This window comes from Epinephelus lanceolatus, chromosome 4 (assembly GCF_041903045.1).
Source record: "Epinephelus lanceolatus isolate andai-2023 chromosome 4, ASM4190304v1, whole genome shotgun sequence".
Lineage (NCBI taxonomy): Eukaryota > Metazoa > Chordata > Actinopteri > Perciformes > Serranidae > Epinephelus > Epinephelus lanceolatus.
The window spans coordinates 38538839-38564698 of NC_135737.1; the positions used below are offsets into that span (position 1 = coordinate 38538839).

A 25860-nucleotide genomic window follows, 5' to 3' on the forward strand; every position below is an offset into this window, starting at 1 on the left:
GCAGCAGTGAGAGCTCCGCAGTTCAGTTTAACACGGACAGTTAACAACTTTATTCTTCTCTCTGCTGATGTGTGTGTGAATGATTAAGGTGAGAAGCCGCCCATGTTTCACTTTCTCACATCGCCCAAGCTGTGAGTTGCACATGTGCGTGTGGTCAAATTCCTGGCGCGCCGCATGATTGACATCATGTAACATCAGCAGCGCACACACACGCACATGTGCAACTCACGGCTTGGGCGATGTGAGAAAGTGAAACATGGGCGGCTTCTCGCCTTAATCATTCACACACACACATCAAAAGAGAGAAGAAGAAAGTTGTTAATTGTCTGTGTTAAGATGATTTCTATTATTTTTGCAATTTTGAGCTGTCGTGCTTTTATTTTGAAGGTGCGCAGCCAGTTGCTGACGTCACACAACAATGAAAAGGTTGGCTCGGAAACACGGAAGTGTCAGTTAGTTACAAAGGTTTCTGTCTGTCACACGATATGCCGCTTAACATATCAGCCAGTTGACCGAATAGTTTCTGACAGAGTTGTTTCCAGCTTTTCGTTTGTGTGTGTTGTCTTCTTCTTCCTGTCATGGCGATAACTCTGTGTGTTGTTTTGATATTTGTAGCTGTCATTCACAGATGTGGTGAGTACTGGGTGCCAAAATGTTTGTCGGCGTTTAACTGCTGTGCACTGAGGTTTAATGGTAACGTCACAGCTCGCTAAAATATAAGCTAGCTGAATATTTTAGCTTGCTGTGGCACTGCCTTAAATATTTAAAACCAAAAGCCAGCTCTATTTGTGTTTCTATTTCTTACTAATCTCCTTTAATGTGGTTTTAATCTGTCTTCATTCTCTAAATATTGTTCTCTTTGCATTGTATTTGAGCACTGAATTGTTTGTGTGTATATGTGCAGGGACCTGAGCTTTGCCTCCTACTATGGGGACCACATGGTGCTGCAGAAGTCTCCAGAGAGTGCTGTGCTGTGGGGCTATGGCTCTGATGGAGCACCGGTGACCCTCATCCTGTCAGGACCAACAAAACAGAAAACCTCACCGGTCACTGCGACAAATGGTGAGTACAGCCAGGTGGGGAGTTTGCGCTGACAACCACAGGCTGTTGAAGACGTCAAAGCAAAGACTGTCAATTATACATCGTCTTTTGGGCAAGCTGATTGAACCTGACCTGACAGATATGGCAGAGACGGCATTGTTGTCGTTAAACCACTGATATTGCAAGATATTGCAGTATTTTCTATCTTTGCTTTATTTGAACATTTAACCAAGATACAACCAGATTTTCAATAATCATCTCAAACAAACAAAAACAGTGACATGTTTCTTAAATTGTTAAGAAACATTTTCCTTTTTGCTCAAATATAACTTCAGGTACAGTATTAAAATAAGTAAAAAAGGCATACATAAATAAAAACATGGATAAATAAAATAAGAATTCTTGGTGTATAGCATTTGTGGGTAATTTCTTGAACAGACAAAAAAGTAAAAATATCTCCTGTGGAATATTCACACAGATCTTCAGGACGCGGCCGCCAGTAAGTGCACGGACACGTGCATCTTCAGCAGGACATGGCGGTTTCATACAACCTGTCTTCACCTTGCAAATTCACCCACTTTGAGACAATTTCCGATGAAACTCTTTCTAAACTGGTTTTCTCCTCCAATTCCACTACCTCCCTACTGGATCCTATTCCATTTAAGTACATTAAGGACCTCTTCCCAATTCTTAGCCCACTACTACTACATATAATTAATAGCTCTCTTACCACTGGAATAGTACCTGCATCTTTTAAAACAGGCGTAATCAAGCCACTACACTTACAGACCAATTACAAATCTCCCCTTTCTTTCAAAAATCCTAGAAGAAGCAGTAGCCCAACATCTCACTGATCACCTCTCCTTCAGTAATCTATATGACCCTCATTAATCCGGTTTCAGAAAATTCCATAGTACGGAAACCGCACTGACAAAAGTGGTCAATGATTTACTACTCGCCTCCGATTCCGACTCAGCTTCAGGATTGCTGCTACTAGACCTCAGCGCAGAGTTTGATACACTTGATCACCACATTCTACTTCACCGTCTAGAAAACTACATAGGACTCATCGACTCTGCTCTCGCTTGGTTCAAATCCTACCATACCGACATATCTCACTTTGTTTTTCATAATAACTGCTCATCAGAACGCAAAAAGGTCAATTATGGTGTACCACAAGGGTCTGTGCTTGGTCCCATTCTCTTTACTATTTACATGCAACTCCTCGGTTCATTAATTAATAAATACAAATTAGGTTCCCACTTTTACGCAGATGATACTCAGCTCTACATATCCATCAAGCCTGACACCTCTCATCAACTGATCCATCTAGAACAGTGCACACAAGAAATCATACAATGGATGTTGTCAAACTTCCTTCTCTTAAATACTGAAAAAACTGAAATGTTAATCCTAGGTCCAAAGCACATCAGAAACAAATTCTGCAATCTCACCTTAAACTTAGCTGGTTCTATCATTTCACAAAGCCCCTGTGTTAGAAATCTGGGTATTTTATTCGATCTAATCTCTCCTTTGAAGACCATATTAATAATATAACAAAAACAGCATATTTTCACCTATGCCATATTGTCAAGATTCGTCCAATTCTCTCCATGACTGATGCAGAAACACTGGTTCACGCTTTTGTCTCATCCCGATTAAATTATTGCAATACACTTTTCTCCAGCTTACCAAATTCAACCATTAGGAAGCTACAACTTGTTCAGAATACTGCTGCCAGGATATTAACCAGAACCAGAAAATTTGACCATATCACCCCTGTTCTCATTTCATTACACTGGCTCCCTGTACACACTATAGATCAGACTTCAAGATTCTGCTTTTAACTTATAAAATATTACACAGACTTGCACCATCCTACTTATCATCTCTACTTACTCCACGTTTTTTAATCAGGCCTCCATAATCTCATGATGTCGGTCTCCTATCCATCCCCAAAATTAATAAATCATCAGCAGGTGGTAGAGCCTTCTCATACCGAGCCCCTCTCCTCTGTAACTGCCTTCCCATTCAAATCCATGAAGCCAACACAGTTGATTCCTTCAAAAGTAAACTCAAAACATACCTTTTTGCATCTGTCTTTAACATCACATAGTCTCTGTCCTTACATACTACATCATGGTTATCTACTACCACTCAGTCATTGTGCGCATCAATTTATGTTTAGTTTTACGTTTTAAGTGCCAATGTTATTTTTGTTTTTGTTTTTTGCTTTGTTTTCATTTTGTTTTGTTTGTTATTGTCATTTCACTTGTTTTTATATATTTTATTTGTTGTGTTATTTGTAATTTGCTTGTGTTTTTATGTACAGCCCATTGAGGCATTTTTTGCCATTTTGTGATTTTGGGCTATAATTAATTTTGACTTGACTTTTTTGACTTGACTTGACGCGCCTCGTTTCAAGCGGAACAGTGCAGCAGTGAGAGCTCTGCAGTTCAGTTTAACACGGATAATTAACAACTCTATTTTGATGTGTGTGCGTGAGCGTGTGAATGATTAAGGTGAGAAGCCGCCCATGTTTCACTTCCTCACATCGCGCAAGCTGTGAGTTGCACATGTGTGCGTGTGTGCGCTGCTGATGTTACACGATGTCAATCATGCGGTGCGCCAGGAATTTGACCGGCGTTTTGAATCGGCATATTTTAGACTGACCGGCTGGTCGCAGGTCATGGCCGATCACGTGAAAACCGGCCTGATTATGAGCACTGCCGATAAATCAGTGCAAGTCTAACTATGTTTCACGTTACAAATCGCTGTTTCTCTGACACTTGTTTGGCTCAATGCAGATGGGCCGCTGGCCTAGCACATGCTAATGTGTGCACACCTTTTTTCTCAGACAACTCAATATCCAGATGTTCAGGTGTTTTGAGCCAAATTATCTGCAGAGGTGTCTTTCTGGCCTAAACAAACAGACCTGATGATTTATAACAGCAAAAAAAAGTCAGTGATTTTCCACTGCTGTTAGAAGTCGAGGGACTGATAACTATGGTGGTCCAAAACATGAAAATGTTTGGTTTTTCCATTTTGAGCTACTGTTGAAACATGGCGGTGCAACATGGCGGACTCCACTGTTGAGGGCCCGCTCCCTATGTAGACATAAATTGGTCATTCTAAGATAACAAAAACACTAGTATTCTTATTTTCAGGTTATTACAAATTAAAGAAAACATTAGATTCCATTTCTGCCAATATGTCCCGCTAAATACGACACACTGGACCTTATAAATCATATAATAATTCATACACCACCAACAGAACAACAAATGGTATAGTCAGATAATTAAACATACCTTTTAATTAAATCTCTTTATCAGTGTGCCTGTTGCCATCTATGGGCCTAAAAAGTACACAAGACGTTAATGTCTTGTGGTTGCTATGGCAACGGCTATTCAAGAGTTGACATCTATTGTAGTAAACCAGTGTGCTGTTTTCTTGTTTGTTTTTTGTGCCTATCTTTTTTTTTTTTTTTTTTTTTTGAGTGAGTCATCTTCTCAAACATAGACAACTTGAGATGTTTACACACTTTCTGAAATGCTTTTGAATAAATGGAACTCACATTGGACAAACTTTCCAAATGTAGACACCAGATCACTGCTCAGCCAGCGTCATGCTGCCAGTTGCATAATGACTCAAACTTGGGTAACACCAACAACAAGATAAACAAAACAAAAAAACACAAACACAGCTGGAAATGACAGATCACATCTATAGATGACACCCACATCCTCTAGCCTACACCCTCAGTGCAGCAACTACTTGTGAAACTTTAAAAACTAACATAATTGCATAGTTTTTCACATCTTCCCCTTTAGATGCCCAACACAGCATACTACTGTGAGGTGAATCTCTATGAAGGCCAAAGTAATTAACATCTATAGACTAAAAAACCCTAACCCTAACCCATGAAAAATGAAAAGCAGGTGTAACATTCATTATCCAGCAGTTTACCAGCCAGGTGTTCATTTACCCAAGCATTTTATGTGTTTGCCTGTAGTAAAGACAAATGAACAGGCTGTGTTCTGTTGGCATGATATTTAACACAAAACCTCAACACTTCAATATAAGTGATGGATATAGACCGGAGAACAGGAAACCTGCTGGTCGGGCGTGAAGAAATGAGAGAATAGTAAAGAAAAGCGCTTATCGGAGCCAAATATGTTATTGTGATCATGAAAAATAAATTACTGTTCGCTCTGTGTGTGTTGGGTGTCGCTGTGGGTTCAGGTATGAAGGTAGCTACGTCACTGTTGTCAAAGTAAAGGTAAAGGTAAAGTTCCACTGATTGTCACACACCTGAGTGTGTGAAATTTGTTCTCTGCATTTGACCCATCCCCTGAGGGAGCGGTGAGCAGCAGCGGTGCCGCGCTGGGAATCATGTGGTGATCTAACCCCCCAATTCCAACCCTTGATGCTGAGTGCCAAGCAGTTGTCGTCAGGTGTTTGACCGAAGGGCAAAAGGTTATTGACCGCTGTGGCGCTAACTGCCGCCGTTTTTCTTTGTTTGATCAGTTGTCAATGAAAGCGGAATAAATGTTCGTTTTATACTGCATCAGAAGACCAGTGTCCGAACTCCTTTACTGAGCATCAAGAACGGTAACGTTAGTGTAAACCAGTAAGTTAGCGAGGCTTGTCAACCAGGTTACTCTGGGTCAAGCATCTCAGTAGCTTGAAGTAAGACTTAGGCCTAGCTCCTATAATATTAGTCAAAAACCCTGCACCAGTTGGAACTTTGTTTGGACACTTCTGCATGTCTTGGACGTAATGGAGGCGACTCGACAGGACGAGTGTAGCTGCTGGTATGCTGTTTGGACTTTTGCTGTTTGAAGCCACGTCTGCATCCTTGTTTGGATGTTGAGACGCAGGAGCACCGGATCACCGCTGATGTGTAGCGCTACACTGTTTAATGGCCATTTAAATTGTGTGCACACATAACTGGGCATAAACCCAATGCACTGGTTGCCGAAGCGGGGGGACAATAGACTTTGCGTTGATTATTCGTTGCTGTGAACTGCTCATTCACTGATTAGGCTAGTCACCATGGAGACGTGCGATGCGGTGTCAGACTTAATTAGCGTTGGCGGGACTAATGTGCGAACTGCTACTAAGCCCAGTAGTATGACTAGCGGTGAGTGGTTGGGCTCACTGCAAAAGCGCTTGCCAATGAATTGGACTGGTTGCAGTCTGATAGAAAAACTAAGTTAAACAAAGCAGCTAACATAAGGAAATCAATACAAGGTTTAATGTTAAAGGCGCCGTATGTAAGAATGTGGCCAGAACGGTTACTGCACTCAAAATCAAAATACTGCCGCGAGTCATGTGTGCCCCCCCTCCCCTACAGACTCGAGGTTGCCAGATAGGTTGGCGGATCTGGAGCGAGGAGCGACTATGGCGAGCGAAGAGTCCTACACTGTAAGTTGTAAGTAAACTCTAGTCAATACTGAACAACACAGTAGTTTTAGCAGAAGTACAGTGCTCCTAAGCTGACATTAAGCTAACGCTAGATGACGTTATCATTTCCCATTTATTTTGAGTTGTTACAGCCTGATACAGAGCTAATGCTAGATGACGTTATCATTTCATATTTATTTTGACTTGTTTCAGCCTGATACAGACCCTAGCTATTCACTACCAAGTGAGGCTGATGATGAGCCAGGTGACCGGCGCAGTAAAAAATGTGCATGGTACATTGTTGGGTTTACTGCCATGTGATGAAAAGGAAAAACATGAAACATGTTGCCTAATAATGAGTGTATTGCAGATGCAAAAACGTGGATTTCATGTGATGAAGGAAATGAAAATGGTAATGTTGTGGATGACACTGATCCTAATGACAGTGTTTCAAATGTTGATAAACGCTCAAGTCATAGGAGCCATAACAGTGGTAGGTCAAGTAGCCTACCACATCTTCTGCAGCCATAAAGGCTGAGGCAGAAAAGGCCGCAATTGTTGCTTGTGCTGCAGCTTTAAAGCAAAGGCATGCTTTGGAGGAGCAGGAAGAGCATCTGATGAGGAAAAGAGAGCAGCTTGATTAGGAAGCTGAAATAGCTGCGTCCACTGCTAAGTTGGCAGTATTACAGGCTTCAGATTGCAGAAGTGCTTCACGTGGATCCAACAATGGCATGAATTCCTATTTGGAAAAGAAGACTGGAAAAAGGGAAACTGTCACTGTGTTAAATCCTATGGCGGAGGAGTACAAGCCTGAAACATGGAAATCAACACAAGATCTCGTACTCGTACTCGTACTCATACTCGTCGTCCTCCGCTTATCCAGGTCCGGGTCGCGGGGGCAGCAGCCTCAGCAAAGAAGCCCAGACAGTCCTCTCCCCAGCCACTTCCGTCAGCTCTTCCTCGGGAACCCCGAGGCGTTCCCAGGCCAGCCGGGTGATGTAATCTCTCCAGCGTGTCCTGGGGCGGCCCCGAGGTCTCCTCCCGGTTGGACACGCCCGAAACACCTCCCAAGGGCATCCTTACCAGATGCCCGAACCACCTCAACTGGCTCCTCTCGATGTGGAGAAGCAGCGGCTCTACTCCCGAGTCCCTCCCGGATGTCCGAGCTCCTCACCCTATCCCTAAGGCTGAGCCCAGCCACCCTGCGGAGGAAACTCATTTCGGCTGCTTGTACTCGCGATCTCATTCTTTCAGTCACTACCCAGAGCTCGTGACCATAGGTGAGGGTTGGAACGTAGATCGACCAGTAAATTGAGAGCTTCGCTTTTTGGCTAAGCTCCCTCTTCACCACAACGGACCAGTTAAGCGCCTGCATCACTGCTGACGCCGCCCCAATCCGCCTGTCAATCTCCTGCTCCATCCTACCCTCACTTGTGAACAAGATCCCGAGATACTTAAACTTAAGTTTAAGTATCAACACAAGATGATTTGACAAAATGGTTATTACCACCCAACAGAACCATATCAAAGGATGTGCGACCCAAGGAAACTGAGCAATGGGTTAAAGCTGCTTCAAGGCATCAATGCAGCCCCAATGAACAGCAACAGGAAAGCAACACATTGGAAACATCACAGCATTTTCAACAACAATCAACAACTGTTCAACCTACTTACCATCATCAAAGCAGTCTCAATCTGCCTGGAGACATATTTACCATCATGCACAGGCAGAATGAAATAGCAGCTCTGGTGCAGCAGCAGCAACTGAGGTCACTGCCACCACAAGATATTCCCACATTTGAAGGCGACCCTCTCCAATACAGGGCATTCATCAAAGCCTTTGAGCAAGGAGTGGAGGAAAAGGCAGGTAAGGCGGATTGTCTGTATTATTATTGTCTGTATGGCTCCTGAGCATGGCTACACAGTGGTAAAGGAACTTATACAGAAACACTTTGGATTGACCCGGAAGGGCAAAAGGTTTTTGACTGCTGTGGCGCTAACTGCCGCCGTTTTTCTTCGTTTGATCAGTTGTCAATGAAAGCAGAATAAATGTTCGTTTTATACTGCATCAGAAGACCAGCGTCCGGACTCCTTTACTGAGCATCAAGAACGGTAATGTTAGTGTAAACCAGTAAGTTAGCGAGGCTTGTCAATCAGGTTACTCTGGGTCAAGCATCTCAGTAGCTTGTGTATATATAGTATAAGATTTAGCTCCTATAGCGCTCATGGGGTATATTTATAGTAAGATGTAGAGGAACGACATACATGAGTGAGACATGAAAATTATATCCCCTTACCCTGCAGCTTTCCGTGTTCACCTACCGTGTTAATTACAAACCCCTTCAAAGGCCAGTGATAACATTTGAAATTTGAAATAGCACATTTATCTTGATGTAAGCCCAAGACTCAGGGTAGTACGCACAGCCTCTGTGTGCTGCTACTCACATCTCACACAATAGATATATATATATATATAAGACAAATACTCTGTAGTGAATGCTTTGTTCTTTTCTTTTCCATGGATTTACTTTTAATTTGTTTCCTAAAGTCTTGCCTATCCCCCGTCAGATTGACTGCTAATTGACACAGCCGTCAAATCCTACCACAGCCTTCTTACAGCATCTGTGAAACAGCTTCTAACACAAAGGCAGTTGAACCGGTTTTCACATGATCGGCCATGACCTGCGACCGGCCGGTCAGTCTAAAATATGCCGATTTAAAACGCCGGTCAAATTCCTGGCGCACCGCATGATTGACATCGTGTAACATCAGCAGCGCACACACGCACACATGTGCAACTCACAGCTTGCGCGATGTGAGGAAGTGAAACATGGGCGGCTTCTCGCCTTAATCATTCACGCACACACATCAAAAGACAGAAGAAGAAAGTTGTTAATTGTCTGTGTTAGGACGATTTCTACCATGTTTGCAATTTTGAGTTGTCGTGCTTTTATTTTGAAGGTGTGCAGCCAGATTGTGACAACACACATATATTAAAAGGCTGGCTCGGAAACACTGAAGTGTCAGTTAGTTACAAAGTTTTCTGTCTGTTACAAGATATGCGGTTTCCTGATCGCATGCGTGTTTGTGTTCTTGTTTGTGTTCTTGTTCTTGTTCTTGTTCTTATTTTTGTCATTGCGTCATGTCTTTGGAAATGTGCTATTCACAAACGTGGTGAGTACCAGGTGCCAAACTGTTTGTCGGCATTTAACTGCTGTGCACTGAGGTTTAATGGTAACATCACAGCTCGCTAAAATATAAGCTAGCTGAATATTTTAGCTTGCTGTGGCACTGCCTTAAATATTTAAAACCAAAACCATCTCCTTTAATGTGTTTTTATTCTGTCTTCATTCTCTAAATATTGTTCTCTTTGTATTTTATTTGAGCACTGAATTGTTTGTGTGTATATGTGCAGAGGGGGACCTGCGCTTTGCCTCCTACTATGGGGACCACATGGTGCTGCAGAAGTCTCCAGAGAGTGCTGTGCTGTGGGGCAATGGCTCTGATGGAGCACAGGTGACCCTCATCCTGTCAGGACCAACAACACAGAATATCTCGGTCAATGTGACAAATGGTGAGTACAGCCAGGTGGGGGGCTTGCAGTGACAACCACAGAGTATTGAAGAGGTCAAAGCAAAGACTGTCAATTATACATCGTCTTTTGGGCAAGCTGATTGAACCTGACCTGACAGATATGGCAGAGACTGCATTTTTGTCGTTAAACCACTGTCAGGCCAGTTCACCTGCGGCCTGATAAAAAGTCGAAGAGGAGGTTTCTGAAATTGCTTCAGGTTACATTTTTTGTACAACATGCAACCAAGATTGCTCTTTATATATTGACTTTCATCCAACATCCCAAGTACATGTCTCAGGTCAGGTGTCTAAAGTACAGAAATGTTTTTTGAATCTGTCTCAACATACAGCCCCTAATGTTGGAGAATATGAGCTAGAAGTCAAGTCAGGTCAATTTTATTTATTAAGATGTGTCACAGTTGCACACGTCTCTGTTCTTAGACCCTTGAAAAAATGGCCAAAGTGTACAGCTTTCACTTATTCATTTGGTTACTGTTAGACTTGTACCGATTACAGTTTTTTGGGTCGATACCGATTTTCGATTTGCAGAGTGTTTGGATGGCCGATTTCATTTTTTTTCAAACCACTTTACAGCACACATGATATTGCAATATTTTCCATCTTTGCTTTATTAGAACATTTTAACCAAGATACAACCAGCTTTCAATAATCATCTCAAACAAACAAAAACAGTGACATAATTCTTAACCTGTTAAGAAACATTTTCCTTTTTGCACAAATATAACTTCAGGTACAGTATTAAAATAAATAAGTAAAAATGGCATACATAAATAAAAACATGGAGAAATAAAATAACAATTCTTGGTGTATAGCATTTGTGGGTAATTTCTTGAATAGACAAAAAAGTAAAACTATCTCCTGTGGAATATTCGGAAGTCGTGATAAGAGCTGGTAGAATTTTCTGAATGCTAAACAGAGGTGCTTCACTGCCTCCTTCCTTATCTCCTTCAGCATAGGGTTCATTAGAAAGAGCCTTTACAAGACTGAAGGAGGTAATAACGTCAAAGAAGAAGGGCTGTGCGCACATCCAAAAACCGATTTAGGTACCAGGTGCAGGACAAACAGGTGAAATCAAGATAAAAGTAAAGTGTCCGCACACTGAGTTTATGCTCCCGCTTTTATTTAGCTCAAAGCTGCAAGCTTTCAACCCTATCGGGTCTTCATCATGCAAAAATAATGTTAAATAACATAATTTAACATTAAAGCACAATCAAGTCAACATGAATGGTGTTCACTGAGTTGTGTGGTGGTCTTTACACATAATGTATTTGTGTTGCTTCTTATAAACGTACTGTTCAACACAGTAGATTTTATATGCTTACTCTGTTATTATATTACTTTTCACGTATTTTTATATTTAGTATTTACTGTGTTTGGAGCCTTTCAGCAAAAAATATTTCACACAATTGTTCTTGTGTAACTGGAGTGAGAACAAACAAATGTACAAGATCAGTATAAAGGTATTAATCATAATACAGAAGTCTGTCTTTCAAGAATAAGGGACGTTTTCAGGCAGATGATGTTTTTAATTCAGCATGTTTGAAAATAAATGATAAGTACAGTAGTAGATTTGTAGGCCAAAGTTATATTCATCTTGCATAAATTTAACAATTACTTCCATACAGTCATGCTAACAAGGATTCATGTCAATAAATCTGAGTGGACAGGAGGGTGAGCGTGAGGCACCATTGTCAACATGACAACCATTTTGTTTCACTTCTGTGCATGGCAGCCTATATTCCTTTTTTCATTTTAATTCCAACCTTGATAAAGAAGTAATATATTTCATCAGGTTCTCCATGTTTTTATAGATTCTTTTATCACTGCAGTTGTCTTTTTCGAAGTCCTTTTGAATTCTCCTCCACATCTTTCCTTAACTCCACAATGGTTTTAATCAAGGTCAAGAAAAAGTGGTTTGGAAAGGAGACTTTTTTTTGACTGCAGCCCATGTATCTATGGCTGTTTTTCAGGAATCTGGCGAGTCACCCTCGACCCTGTTGAAGCTGGTGGTCCCTACAGTGTGACAGCAGTCACCAACGACAGCAGTGCCACTCTGAAAGATGTGCTGTTTGGAGATATTTGGCTGTGTGGGGGGCAGAGCAACATGTGGTTTAACATGTCTATGGTAGGTCGAGTCAGGTGAACATCTGTCTTCTGATTAGCTCATTCACTGTAACAAAAACGTGCAATAGAAGGCTGTCTGTAGGGTCAAATCTCGAAAGAAAACACTTTCACTTATATTACATACACAGCATAGGAGTAAGTATTAAAGTGGTGCAACAGATTTGGTTTCAGATAGCTGTAATTGTCAAAGATTTCACATAGGTGGCATAAAGGACTTTCAATGTAATATGTATGTATGTATGTATGTATTCATATTTTGTTGTTAAATGATCTCTTCATTATTCATTCTCCAATAGGTTTTCAATGCATCAGAGGAGCTGAAACTCTCAGAGAAGTATCCTAAAGTGAGGTTTTTTATGGCGGCTTTGAAGCAGAGTAAAACTGAGCTGCTTGATTTGATTGGCGTGGAAATTCCCTGGTCTGTGGCCCCAACAAGTACGTCAAAAATGTATTTATTAACTCATAGGGTTGTTGAGACGTGTTTGCAGCTAAAGATGTAGGTTAGAGATATTGAACTTGAATTGAGCCACTTCTATTTGCTGTGTAATGTAAACATGCATCCATTGCACAAGGTCGTAAATCCAAGCTAGTTTTTTGTAATGGTGACAGCACAGGACTCCATAGTTCTGTATATTGTAATCAAATTTGATATATTAAACAACAGATATCAACCATGTTGCTGTTTGTTTGTGGGCGTACAACCACCCACTTGCTTTGTGCTAATGGACTCATTAACAGGCAGGTGTATTTTCAGATCTGAAAGGTTTCTCTGCAGTCTGCTGGCTCTATGGACGTTACTTGTACGACACGCTTCAGTACCCCATAGGACTGGTGGAGTCGTGCTGGGAAGGCACACCTGTCGAAGTCTGGTCATCTGCAAGAGCACTGCAGCAGTGTGGACTAGACAACGCCGGGTAAAGTTATTAAAAAAAAAAAAAAAAAAACAACAATTCAGCTAACCTACCACCTGATGTGTATGGTAACTGAATTAGGAAGGATATCGAATTTTACCATGTGACACATTGTTCTTGTGTAAGAACCAAGAAAAGTGAGCTTGCACTAACAACACTGTTGTTGCTTTTTCCCACATTGAAATCTCTCAGTCCTAAAAATAATTCTGTCTTGTGGAATTCAATGATCCACCCGCTGCTCAACATGACCATCAAAGGAGCCATCTGGTACCAAGGTAAGACTACCTGCACAGGTATCAGACGGTCAGTATAGCCATGTGTAGTGGGGGCTTTCATTCTCTGCCCAAATTAGACTGGCCCCAATGCTTGGTTTGGGCTGGGCAGTAATTTCTCAACATTCCGCCAGGCAGAGATCAGGTGGGGTTTATGCCTATTTCTTTAGGAACTGACGATTTGTTAGGTTTAAGTGCGCTTGGCTTTCTGTTGCTCCACCTCCTCTGAGTAGCCTACACTCTGCTGCTCCTGAGAGTTTGGTGCTCTCAATAACTGAACAGTATATTCCAACAGCGCTCAGAATTTACGATCAATCCAGTTTGTGCCAGAGTGTGTTTTGGTGCTCGAAGTCACTATTTATTAATGCATCCCCTCTCACAAATGTCTGTAACCACGCTGAAAAGACGTTAGTTGACTTAAGCTTTTTTTAACATTGGAAAATTAGGGGTTTTAATCTGGCTCAGGCCCAATTCTGCTGTTGCGGTTCAGGCTCGAGCCAGACTTGGACAGAAACTGTGGGTTCATGTAGGGTCGAGCCTGATTATGTCATGCATCTGTAATATTTGTGTTGATTTCAGGTGAGGCAAATACGTACTATCATGAAGACAAGTACGCCTGCACCTTCCCTGCTATGTTTGATGACTGGAGGATGTCGTTTAACAATGGCTCAGGGGGACAAACGGCGAAAGACTTCCCTTTTGGATTTGTCCAGGTATGTTAGTATTAGTGTTTTAGTTTAATTTGCATAATAGAAACAACACATTTAAAAATGAGAGTCAAGTTTTTGAAAACTACTTCATAGAATTAGTAAATTTCTGACGGTGGTGCCCCCTTTGTGGTTGTATTAAAGAGGAGACAGTGTGTGCTGCCATTTGAAACTAAGTGGGTAAAATAAACCATTAATGCTTTTGTGAACATCTTTTGCAATACTGTCAATCTGTTCCACTTTCTATCTGTATTTGCAGCTGTCCACAGACGTTAAAAACTCCGTCAGTAAATTCATTCCGAATGTCCGCTGGCACCAAACGGCAGACTTCGGCTATGTCCCGAATGATCGGATGCCGAATACCTTCATGGCTGTAGCTTTGGATTTACCAGATCTACATTCACCCCTTCGCCCGTAAGGATTGTGTTTCCATGTTCTTATAGCATATGAAATCTGTGCACCACCGAGGAGCATTACACTTTGCTCATGGAGGTATTTCTTAACTTGTACCACTAGATGTCCTAACGACTCATTTTTTTGACATTTAGACAGATTATATTTAGACTGTTAGATGAGTCCAGAAGTAAGGAAATCCTCAGAAAATCATGACATTTAATTTAAAATTAAGCATTGTTGGATGCAGGTTGCACATTATCCTACAAAACATGACAACAAATCACATTATTGAAAACAATATTCTCCAGGAAAATAAATCTTTAGGAATTCTACCTTTTTAGAATTCCAGGTAAAACCAACTCTAAAGTTGGGAGATACTGTGTGGTGCTATTGTTTAACTTCTTAGGCTATATTTATTTTAATGAGTTTTATTAGAGCAAATGGCATAAATCACACCTATTGAAATGTCTCTGCTCCGGCTTCCAGTTAGTCTTTGGATAGATTTAAGATCCTTGCAAACATCTATAAAACATTTCATGGACTTGTCCCTGATATGCTGCCAAGACCCAGCAAGTCCCTGGCATTATTCTCACATCAACAGACTTTTGTAATGTACTGAAGACTGGAAAACCAACAGGGAGACAGCTTTCACCTGTTTGTCTTCATCTAAAGTATACATATGATGATGTGACCTGCTTTTGTATGTCGTGTGATGAGTATGAGTACTGTATTGACTTTCAACCTCCCTATGCGGTCTTGCCAACTGGCTCACCCACTATGTTTGTTAAAATGGTTAGTGTTTTTTTGTGTGGTTTCTTCAGGATCCATCCCAGAGACAAGCAGGATGTAGCCTACAGACTGACACTGGGAGCAAGGGCAGTGGCTTATAATGAGAGCGTGGCCTTCCAAGGACCTTTCCCCAAACAAATTCTGGATAACAGAACGCATGTCACCGTTAACTATGACCAGAAGATCTCTGTCAACAAGTCTGATCAAATCTTTGAGGTAAGACCAGTCAGTGTGAGTTAAGGCTAGATTCTGGGTACCGTAATATTGTAAGTGTTGCCGTTTCCTGGTTTTAGAGACTGTGTTAGAGTAAAGTGATTTCATTTAATGAACTTATCAGGCTGATCTAGCTGTTCTATTATTTGCCTTTACCCACTTAGTCACAGTCTCCACATTCGCGATGTGGATGTAGCAGTTTTCTTGGTATCATCTGGCTCTGGTGTGAGTCAAGTCCCACATTCACCTGGGGTCCGTTTCACAAAGCAGGTTCAACAAACTCTGAGTCTAATTCTGAACTCTGAGTTGATCTACTCTGAGATAGGAAACTCTGAGTTTCCGGTTCCAGAACAGCTGATTTGAATCAGTTTAATCAACTCAGAGTAGTTTCACCTGGAGTTAAGCGCGTGCACCACAACTACAAAAAGCCAGCATCAATGGAGCCCCGATTCGACGAGTCACCATGGCAGCGGGGACGGGGAGGGCGTTTTTCACCCCACTAGAATTAGAAATCTTAATGCGCTCATACTGCGAGTTTGAACACGTTTTCAAAAAGAAGTGCAACACCGCTGCAGCTGCAAAAGAGAGGGAGACGGCGTGGGAGAATGCATAAGTTTAAATGTAGTCCTTTGCAATCACAATAATATTACAGGGGAAAACTGCTTGAATGGTAGCCTATTAATTTATTTCATTTAGGTGCAATCCCGCGGAGGAGAAGCGTACTTGGCAGCAGTTTAGGATGAAATATATAAACATTGTTCAAACAGGTAAGACCTCGGCATAATCTCATGGGGGTACTTCATTTTGATAATATTTTACATTGTAAAGTAAATATTAAGTAGCTGTTTGGCTGTGCAGTTGTTTTATCCCCAACATAATGCTGTTTTCACACACATAAATGTCTTCTCATCTATGTCATGTTCTGTTAAATAATTAAGCCCATTTAAACTAACAGACTTCTACTCAGCCAACAGAAAGAAGGCAGATGCCCGTAAAACGAGCACACTTTTCTGACCGCCCTGCATACAGTTGCCTTACTCAAGTGCTCAGCGTCTCCGACATTGTACAAAAAACTTCCATTTGCAAAGAAACACAGCGCATTTTTAAACAGTATGAGCGCAACACACAATATCTGCTGGGATGTGAGAGCATGACTACGATTGGTAATGTTGCAAATAAGGACGGATTAGGTTGTGTAGATGATGGACTGTGACGTGAAACGGTACCGCTCAAAAAGATAATTGTGTGGAAATGCTAAAACATCTATGCGCGGTCTGATAACCATCTCCTGACGAATATTTAATTCTCTGCGCAGTAATGCTGCACCTTCATCCACGGGATCGTTATCAAAAGGACATGCCATGTTAGTGAAAAAAGTCGCCACCTACTGTGCCTAATGGACTTCTAATATACTTACTCTGATTTTTTTAAATGATTTTTTTTAAATGACAGACGGCAGAACTAGGCTACGCCAAAACTCGCTTGCTGACTGAATGAATGAGGAAATCAAATGGAGTGTGTGGCTCTGAAAGAGGGCGGAGACAGAGACACTCGAGGTTCATTGAGAAAAACCTGGTCCCGACCAGGTTAGGTTCATAGAGTCTGTTACTACGGTAACTGACCGAGAGCTTAAGCTTACCTCTCTCTCTGAAACAGGCTAGAGTTACCCCTCTTTCTCTGGTTTGAGTTACCTCCCTTTTTGAAACGGAAAACTCAGAGTTTCCCTCATTTCAGGGTTAACAGACTCTGAGTTTTCACTAAACCTGCTTTGTGAAACGGACCCCTGCTGGCTATGACAATGCCAACACAAACTCAATTTTAATGAGTATTAATATACTTGATGTTTGCTCTGATCATTTTTTAACAAGCTTAATTCTTGCTAAATAAATAAATAAATAAAACATTTTCTTTTTCCTTCTATCAAGATCTGTTGCACAGAGACTCCAGTTTCACGTGGGTCTAAGTCTCACTGGGTTCCGGCTCCCATCATGTGGAGTAATAAGACCTCTGTCAAGTTGTCGAGGCATTGTAAGCCTTCTCAAGAAGTGGGTGCCGTCCGTTACGCATGGAGAGCCGGCCCTGCGACTTCAAAGCCTGTCCAATCTACAGCGCTGATAAGAGTTTGCCTGCGCCTCCTTTTATTTCCACCGCTGTTCACCCTAAGGAAAGGAGAGAAGGAAACTGTAAGATGACAAAGTGATGTAGTGATAAAGTGCCTTTTTGTTTCTTTATGTCAAAACTTTGCCATACAATCTTAAAGGGAATGTTTTTGTTTTTTTTGTTTTTTTTAGACTTGGCTGTCAAGTGTTTTTTTCTCTTTACAATCGTCAAGCAGCAAGCAACACTTACAATTCATGGCATCTGGATACCAAACTTATCTTAATGTTTATTTTACCTTCTTTTTTACCACAGTAGTCAGGTTTTGTACAGCATCCAGTGTGTCTCATCAGAGCAGAGAATACCACTAGTCTTAGATTGTAATGTCTGGCAGTTTTAGTAGTTAGTCTGGCTGGAGACTCACCTTCCATTTTATAGATTTATTTTTTATAGATTTATTGAAGCTTATGAACGCTTGTGGCAGATGGTTATATATTATTTTGGTTTCATCGTTTATCCTGTTTGAAGTGTATGCTGGTACAACCACTGCCAATAATTGCTGTAAATAGAAAAGCATGACAAACATTTTATTTGAACAAAACTCTGGATTTTTTTAAGTTTACAACAGAAATGAATCTTTATGATTTTACAATTTGCACAAATAAATGACAACTCAGCGACTTTTGCTGGGTGTTGTGTTACTTTCAAACCTGATGCTTTTACTTAAGAGTAAAATGGATGGATTCACAATAAAATCATTGATTTATCAAACGTTTGAGCATCGTTTTCAGTTACTGTATGCCTCTGTTTACTGAATCACTAACTCAGGAAGGAGTATAAAAGAAAACATTGTCGATAAATGATGTTTGCAAGTAAGAATCAAAGGTCATGAGGATTGTGTGATGTCAGGCTTTCAGAATCAGGAGCTGAAGTATGAGGTAGAGGGCTTCATGTTGGAGGAGGTCAGGTGGTGCTGATGAGAGGAGCTAGGAGACTGCGGTGCCTGTCCTGGGTAAAGACAGATAGATAAATAGTAGAGAAAGAGTTACTGTTAATGCTGTGTGATCATCATGTCAGCATTAGCAAATGAAAACAAAACCACAATTTCTTTAAAATACTTGCCGTTTGGACATACTTTTACTTTGAAATCCTAAAACTTACATACTGCAACTCCTGTATAGGAGTACACTTTTATGTTTCTGCTGCCCGTGCCACTTACATGTATGATTTTTACAGCAGAGGCTGGAAGGAGCAGTTGGTGGGGTGAGGACAGTTATTCACACAAACTCTAGCAGAGCAAAGTGAAACTGAGTTGTTCACTGCTTTGCTCAGACATTCTGACAGCAGTTGTCATGAAAGTGGACAGTTTTTATTTGTAACCCCACCAGGGGACTCTTACCTGTGACCCCTGAGCCACAAGCCCAGCTGTTATACCTAAAGGCTACCCTGGTTCATATTTAGTATGTTTGATGGACGCATTGGAACCAGGGTAGCCTGCATGCAATAATCAACATCCTCTAAATGTAACATGCACAACAAAACATGAGGTCATCTACACTACAGCCAAGCTATGAACATCACCAGTTTAGAAAACTGATAATTAACCTGTTATGTGCTCTGTCTTGATGTTTTCATCAAAGCCCTGGTGTCTCTGGTAGGCCTCAAAGTTGACTGAAGCATCGTCCTCTGACAGGCTGTGAGGAACCTGGCCATCACCAGGGCGACACACCTCAAAACGTATCCAGCGGTAGCTTAATAAACAAAGTGAAATAAGACATCTATTAATTAAGAAATCTATCGTCACAGTGGCTGTAAACTGGCTGAACCCATGTATGTAGAGTGTATTGACATAAAATATTAGATAAATATAAATTCAGCATGTTTCTGTGACTTGGAAATGTTACTCCTGTTGTGTTTTCCTATTAAGTAAAGGTTTGAATGATTTAATATTGTGGTTTACACCTCATCCAGACATATTATCATCTTAATGTTTTACATCTGGGAAAACAGGTTGGAAAATATGTTTCAGTTTATATCCTGAGCCCGAACTGGAGATGGTATTCTGCTGCGGAGAGCCGAGGAAAGACTGTGCAGTGAAGGCCTGCAGGGCCTGCTGCCTCTCCTCATCAGTCTGTGAAGAAACAGAGGGGGGAGAGGGAGACGGAGATGTGTTCATGTGCACCAGGAGTACCTGAGAATAACGCTTGTATGGCCTTCAGGATGGATGAAAATACAGACATAAATGTAAAGGATAAAATAACACTGATGGAGCTCACACTTAAACCGCTGTTTGACACACAACAGAAGTTACTGAACATTGACCGTGCACAAGATCTTCAAATTAAAATAAAAATGGAGATTTCTACTGTAATGTATTTCAGAACTTCTCCAGGCAAATTTTCCCTCTTCTATTGTTTTGGGCCTTAGCAGTTTAAGGATTATTAAGGGCTTATGAGTACTGTGGAGTACTGCATCTATAATTAGATATTAGGTGGGACTTCTCGCTATCTCTGCTTTAAAATTGTCTGTAGCGTGCAGATGAATGAGCATTACCATCATGTCGTCTCATCAGTTTAAGTAAGAAAATACATAGCAGATATTCAGATTACCCGATAGCATTAAATATCCACTGGAAAACACTGTGTGTACCCATATAATTTTCAACATAAATACATGGTGCCATGTGATAGAATTAAATCAGGCAGTGACGTGTATCAAACTGCAGTTCAGGACGAAGATCTTTTGTGAGCAGCAACGCCTCAGAATTTATCAATGACCAATAGCCAATGACATTAAAGGTCAAATTCACTTACAGTACATTACATATTTGAATTTTGTGTGAAATTGGCATTAGTGTTCCATATAACTCACCAGCAATGCAAAGACTCCGTTTCTGTTCTCAATCCTCTTGAATCTCCTGCTGCCTTTTTGTGTCTGAAACATAATGTGAGACTGAGGCCGATGCACGGGGCTGGAAAAGCCAAATCTGACTGCCAAAAGCTGGGAGTCAATATAGACTCATTCCACCATTATTAGATACAGCAGGTTCAAGGCCTCTGCGTTTGAGCGCAGAACATCCTTTGTTCTGCTAACAGTGAAGAAATGTCTGTCTCTTTTTAAAGTTGTGAAATAAGGCCAAAGAAGCAGGATGGAAAAACATGGAGAAAGAAAAAAGCAGCAACAGAAATACAGATGATGCATGTAGTGTGTTAACAGAATTGACACAAATGTTAAATGAAGGTGCAAGTTATTACACTCAACAGCAGAGGTTGCTGTCAGACTGCATCTTAAACATCCTCCTTACCTCACCGTATGTGACAGCCTCCAGGCTTGACTTTGCACTGCCAAGGAGAGAACAAACATATAAGCAGAGACTAAATGTAGACTCAGCAACAAGTTTACATTCTACTCAAGAAACTTATCATTCATAATTTGGCTTAACATGTGAAAACAAGGGCAACAAGGTGTGCAATTAATTGAGAGGACTGCTGTACTTGGATTGAACAAGCCCCCTGTCGATGATTCTCTGTTTAATCTCCTTTATGTGTATGGGACGTCCAGCTTCTTCCAAGACAATCTACATGAGGGAAAAGGAGAAACAAAAAATACTTAACTTTTGGTAAACTGTTATGACGAATAAAAGGCAAATACCTGTGCAGCATCAAGCCATGTGAGGTTTGGCTTCTCTGCAATTTCACTTGGTGGTTGCTGTAAATAGAAAAAGTTAAAATTATCCATTGGACCATTATTTAATTTGTTGGCATTTTCAAAATCATCACTTATTCATTAATTTTCCATAACCGCTTATTCTGGTAGGGGTCGCAGGGGGGCTGGAGCCTATCCCAGCTGATATTAGGCAGAGGCGAGGTACACCCTGGACAAGTCACCGGACTATGACAGGGCTGACACATAGAGACAAACAACCATTCACACATTGACATCGTGTAACATCAGCAGCGCACACACACACACACACACACACACGCACATGCGCAACTCACAGCTTGGGCGATGTGAAGAAGTGAAACATGGGCGGCTTCTCACCTTAATCATTCACACACACACATCAAAAGAGAGAAAAAAAGTTGTTAATTGTCCGTGTTAAACTGAACTGCGGAGCTCTCAATGTTGCACTGTGCCGCTTGAAACTGACAAGGCGCGTGCCCGCGTGCCGAAGATGCGCGTGTCCGAGCGCTTACTGGCGGGCGATATTTGGAGATATTTTTACTTTTTTGTCTATTCAAGAAATTACCCACAAATGCTATACACCAAGAATTATTTTATTTATCCATGTATTTATTTATGTATGCCTTTTTTTATTTATTTAGGCCTATTTTAATACTGTACCTGAAGTTATAGGCTATTTGAGCAAAAAGGAAAATGTTTCTTAACAGTTTAAGAAACATGTCACTGTTTTTGTTTGTTTGTTTGAGATGATTATTGAAAAGCTGGTTGTATCTTGGTTAAAATGTTCTAATAAAGCAAAGATAGAGAATATTGCAATATCTTGTGTGCTGTAAAGTGGTTTGAAAAAAATGAAATCGGAATCAGCCAAAATCGGAATCCGCCATCCAAACACTCTGCAAATCGGAAATTGGTATCAGCCCAAAAATTGTAATCGGTGCAAGTCTAATTTGGAACCACACTCCTAACTACCACGTCCTTACTCCCAGATAACAAGAGCTCTGTCCTGACCTTTGGTACATTTAAATTCCTCTGTTAAACTAGATACTGGCAGCTGAAGTATCCCTTTTCCACACAATGCAACACTACTTAGGCACCTAGGAGCGCCCAACCACTTCCTAATATAGGAGCTAACCGACCTTTCAATTCTCTCCACTACGGATATTGGAATTTCATAAATTGACAATGGCCACATTAACCTAGGATATGGCCCAAACTGCAAACACCACAACTTCAACTTTCCTGGAAGTTCTGATTCATCTATTCTATCCAATCCTTCAGCCACATCCTTTCTAAATTTCACCACCTGTTCCTCATCATTCAACTCCACATTGTACCACCTACCTAAGCTCTTTACTGACTTTTCCATAATTGTTGGGATTTCCTCATCATCTATGACAAACTTCCTATCACTTAACTTCCCTCTACGTATCGAGATGCTTCTAGACTTACTAGGCTTGATCTTCATGCTGGCCCACTTGAGGTTCTTATTTACCTTCTCTAGTAGCCTCTTTGTACATGGCATTGTTGTGGTCACCAGTGTCATGTCATCCATGTAAGCTCTAACTGGTGGAAGATGCAACCTGCCAACCTACCAATCCTGCCATGATGCCTCATTTCTAGCCTCTGCCAACCTGTTGTGAAACCTGCCGTACTTAGACACAACCTAATATCCTGAAATGCTTTCACTAAGTTAACAACAACCTGTGGCACTTTGAAGTAGTCAAACGCACTCCAAATGAGGCTATGTGGTCCTGAAACGCATTTGCAAGATCTAAAATATTACATGCAGGTCCCTTTTTTTAGTCTTCGCTGCCTGAATCTGGTGCTAGATCATGCTAGTATGCTCTAAACACCCTGTAAAACCTAGTATTCCTGCCTTCTGCGCCATAGTATCTATTAAGCTATTCCTTTCTAAGTTGCTAGCTAATGCGCTACTACACTAAAGAAACTCTTCCTCTCTACATTCAAGAGAGAAATCATCCGGAACTGGCTAAGATCCACAGACTCCTTCTCCTCAGGAATGAGGACACCCCCTGCCCTATGCCATGCTCTTGGGATAATTTGTTTCTCCCAAACTATTCTTAGCTGTTTCCACAAAAATTTAAGGATATCAGGTGCACTTTTATAAACGCGGTAGGGGACTCCATTAGGCCCTGGGGCCAAAGAAGCCTTTGCACGCCTGACCACCTCCTGAACTTGGCATCCATCTCATGCTCTATCCCTCCTAATGGAGTAATATCGGGTGGAAAACCTACTGTCCTATTCTTCTCTAAATCTGAATATGTATTTCTCAAATATTCTTCAACCTCTAACCTTTCTGCTTTGAGCTGCCCTCCCTTTTCCTGGCTGAACAATCCTTTAACAAACTTAAAAGGGTCCCTGAAAAAACCTGTCCTTACATGCTCCTTCTTCCTCCTCTTTTTCCTGAGATGCTCTGCCCTTCTAAGAACTGCTAGCCTGCTTCTCAACTCCTGTTGCAACACATTAATTCCCTCCCTTTCTTCTTCTGTAGCCCTTTTCCACTGCTTTCTTAACTGCCTCCTTTCCTTAACTAACTTCTCTATTTCTCTTTGCCGCCTAGACTTACCTGACTGTGCCCTCTCACCCCACTTTCTCTCATGCACCCCAAACCTCTCTGCACCATATGAGTAAATTATATCTCCCATCTTTTCTAACCTTTCGATTGCATTTCCTCTCAGCCTACTTGAGATTACTGACAAATCTCTATTAACCATCTCCCATTCTTTACTGTCATTTGCCCTAGGCCATCTAACTCTAACCTTTTGCTCCATGGGTCTCTCTCTGACTGGTATACTGACCTCAGTGTCACCTGCATCCTCTCTTACTACCCCCTCCTCCTCCTCCTCAGTGGCAGTGTTACTGATATCCTGCGAACTGTAGTTTTCTACCTGCCACTGGACTTCATCCGACTGACTTCTTAGGAAGTACTGATCAATGCGGCTACTCCGCCCGTTCTTTGCCACACACTTCTTCTTTCCTTGATGAGTTCTGAGGCCTTTTATTGATGTTACTTCCTGCCAGCCGCAAGGACAAACCTGAAGCATCTTGTTCTCGACTGTGCTACAGATGCGCTCGCCTTGCCCTGAGTGCTGCTAATTCTAGCCCTGGTGGATAGGTCCGTGCCCCTATCCTTCACTGAGTCACAGATCCAATGCATAGTCCTGTTTGTTCCAATGTCTGTTACCGTGTAATCCACCTGTGAGTCATTTTCCACCCCAGCTTTCGCTGACTCTTGGGGGTATTTTCCCTATGTTGGCTGTAGCTAATTTTGGTTGTAGTAAAGCTGCTAGGCCTCACCACTGCTACCATGGGTTGCTAGCCCGTGCCAGCACCTTTGGGGTCTTTTCCCTCCTGTCAGCTGTCTTTCCAAGCGGTCACATGGTCTTTCCCTTGTTGTCAGCTGCCCTATTAACAGCAGTCACTAGCTGGGCTAGTTATGAATTCAAATAAACACAAGAAGTTTGTGCTCTAGAGAAAGGATCAGCACTCAGTAAATAACTTCCTAAGCCCTATGATAAGCTATTATGGCAAGGCTTAACTATACAGACCAGTGAGCAGTGATAACTAACATGTCTTTGAGGTCATCAGGTGGGAACCTCTTTTCACCAGTGTTTCGTCTAGTTGGTCCCACGACACCTCCAGGAGGCTAGACAGTGATCTCTGGAAGAGTATGTTGGATTCAGTGGACTAGCAATGAGGATTGCACATTGCAACCAGCTAAGATTTCATCCATGTGCCAAGCATGAACTGTTAGTTTAGGATTTCTTGAGTGTTCATTGTTAAGGAGATTTTTACCAGGAGTCAAAATATCTGTAGACATCTCCGCTGTTCAGTTTGTTGCAGACAGTCCACTAGCCCAGCGCCTGCCATTGTGTGCTCACTTTTTATCTCTGATAACTTGATGTGTGCTAACCTTTTTTTATCCAGATGGTCAGGAAGCTTTACCAGGAGCGAAATTATCCACAAGTCTCTTCCTCTCCAAAACAAACGGACTCGGTGATTAAAACCAGTAAAAACACTGAATAAGGCAGTTTCACGTTACAAATCGCTATTTCTCTGACACTTGTTTGGCTCATCGCAGATGGGCCGCTGCCCTAGCATGTGCTAATGTGTGCACACCTTTTTCTCAGACAACTTAATATCAAGATGTTCAGGTGTTTTGAGCCAAATTATCTGCAGAGGTGTCTTTCTGGCCTAAACAAACAGACCTGGGCCCGTATTCACAAAGATTCTCAGAGTCCTCTCAGAGAGCTCCTAACTTAGCCTAAAAATTCCTAGCAAGGAATCTTAGCTTAAAAGTGATTCAGGAAGTTTCTGAGAGCAACTCTGGGCAAGGAGGAGACAGAAACTTTTGTCTTAGTGAGGAGGTGTGGTTGACCCCGTTGCTAGGTATGACGGAGTCTTCTAAAAGCTGTGATTGGTTGTTACAAAAAAGAAAAAAAAAAGAAAATCAAATGCGCTCCTAGTAATGAATGGACAGTGAAATCAACCGATCATACAGCTTAGACTGTATTAAGAAATGTGTAATCATGAAAATATTTTTATGTCATGATGATGAAACTCAGCAAAATTAAATTAATTGTTACACAGCTTCAGAAT

At 41.4% G+C, this 25860-nt stretch overlaps 2 long non-coding RNA genes and 1 pseudogene across 3 annotated transcripts; 1 reads left to right on the forward strand and 2 right to left on the reverse strand.

Annotated features, from left to right (window-relative positions):
* The first annotated feature begins 415 nt into the window (after positions 1-415).
* On the forward strand, positions 416-18324 carry LOC117259439 (sialate O-acetylesterase-like; annotated as a pseudogene). The gene is made up of 11 exons (XR_013490977.1): positions 416-633; positions 905-1062; positions 9866-10024; positions 12015-12169; positions 12465-12603; positions 12923-13082; positions 13272-13354; positions 13931-14064; positions 14318-14472; positions 15276-15459; positions 17382-18324. The product of XR_013490977.1 is annotated as a sialate O-acetylesterase-like (transcript).
* Positions 17779-19349, reverse strand: LOC144462754 (uncharacterized). Its single transcript, XR_013490978.1, has 2 exons — positions 19159-19349; positions 17779-18561 (listed from the first exon to the last, which is right to left on the reverse strand). It is a non-coding gene; the product is annotated as an uncharacterized LOC144462754 (long non-coding RNA).
* A 1519-nt stretch (positions 19350-20868) lies between these two features.
* On the reverse strand, positions 20869-21260 carry LOC144462871 (uncharacterized). The gene is made up of 3 exons (XR_013491040.1): positions 21205-21260; positions 21048-21130; positions 20869-20894 (listed from the first exon to the last, which is right to left on the reverse strand). It is a non-coding gene; the product is annotated as an uncharacterized LOC144462871 (long non-coding RNA).
* Between the last annotated feature and the right edge of the window lie 4600 nt (positions 21261-25860).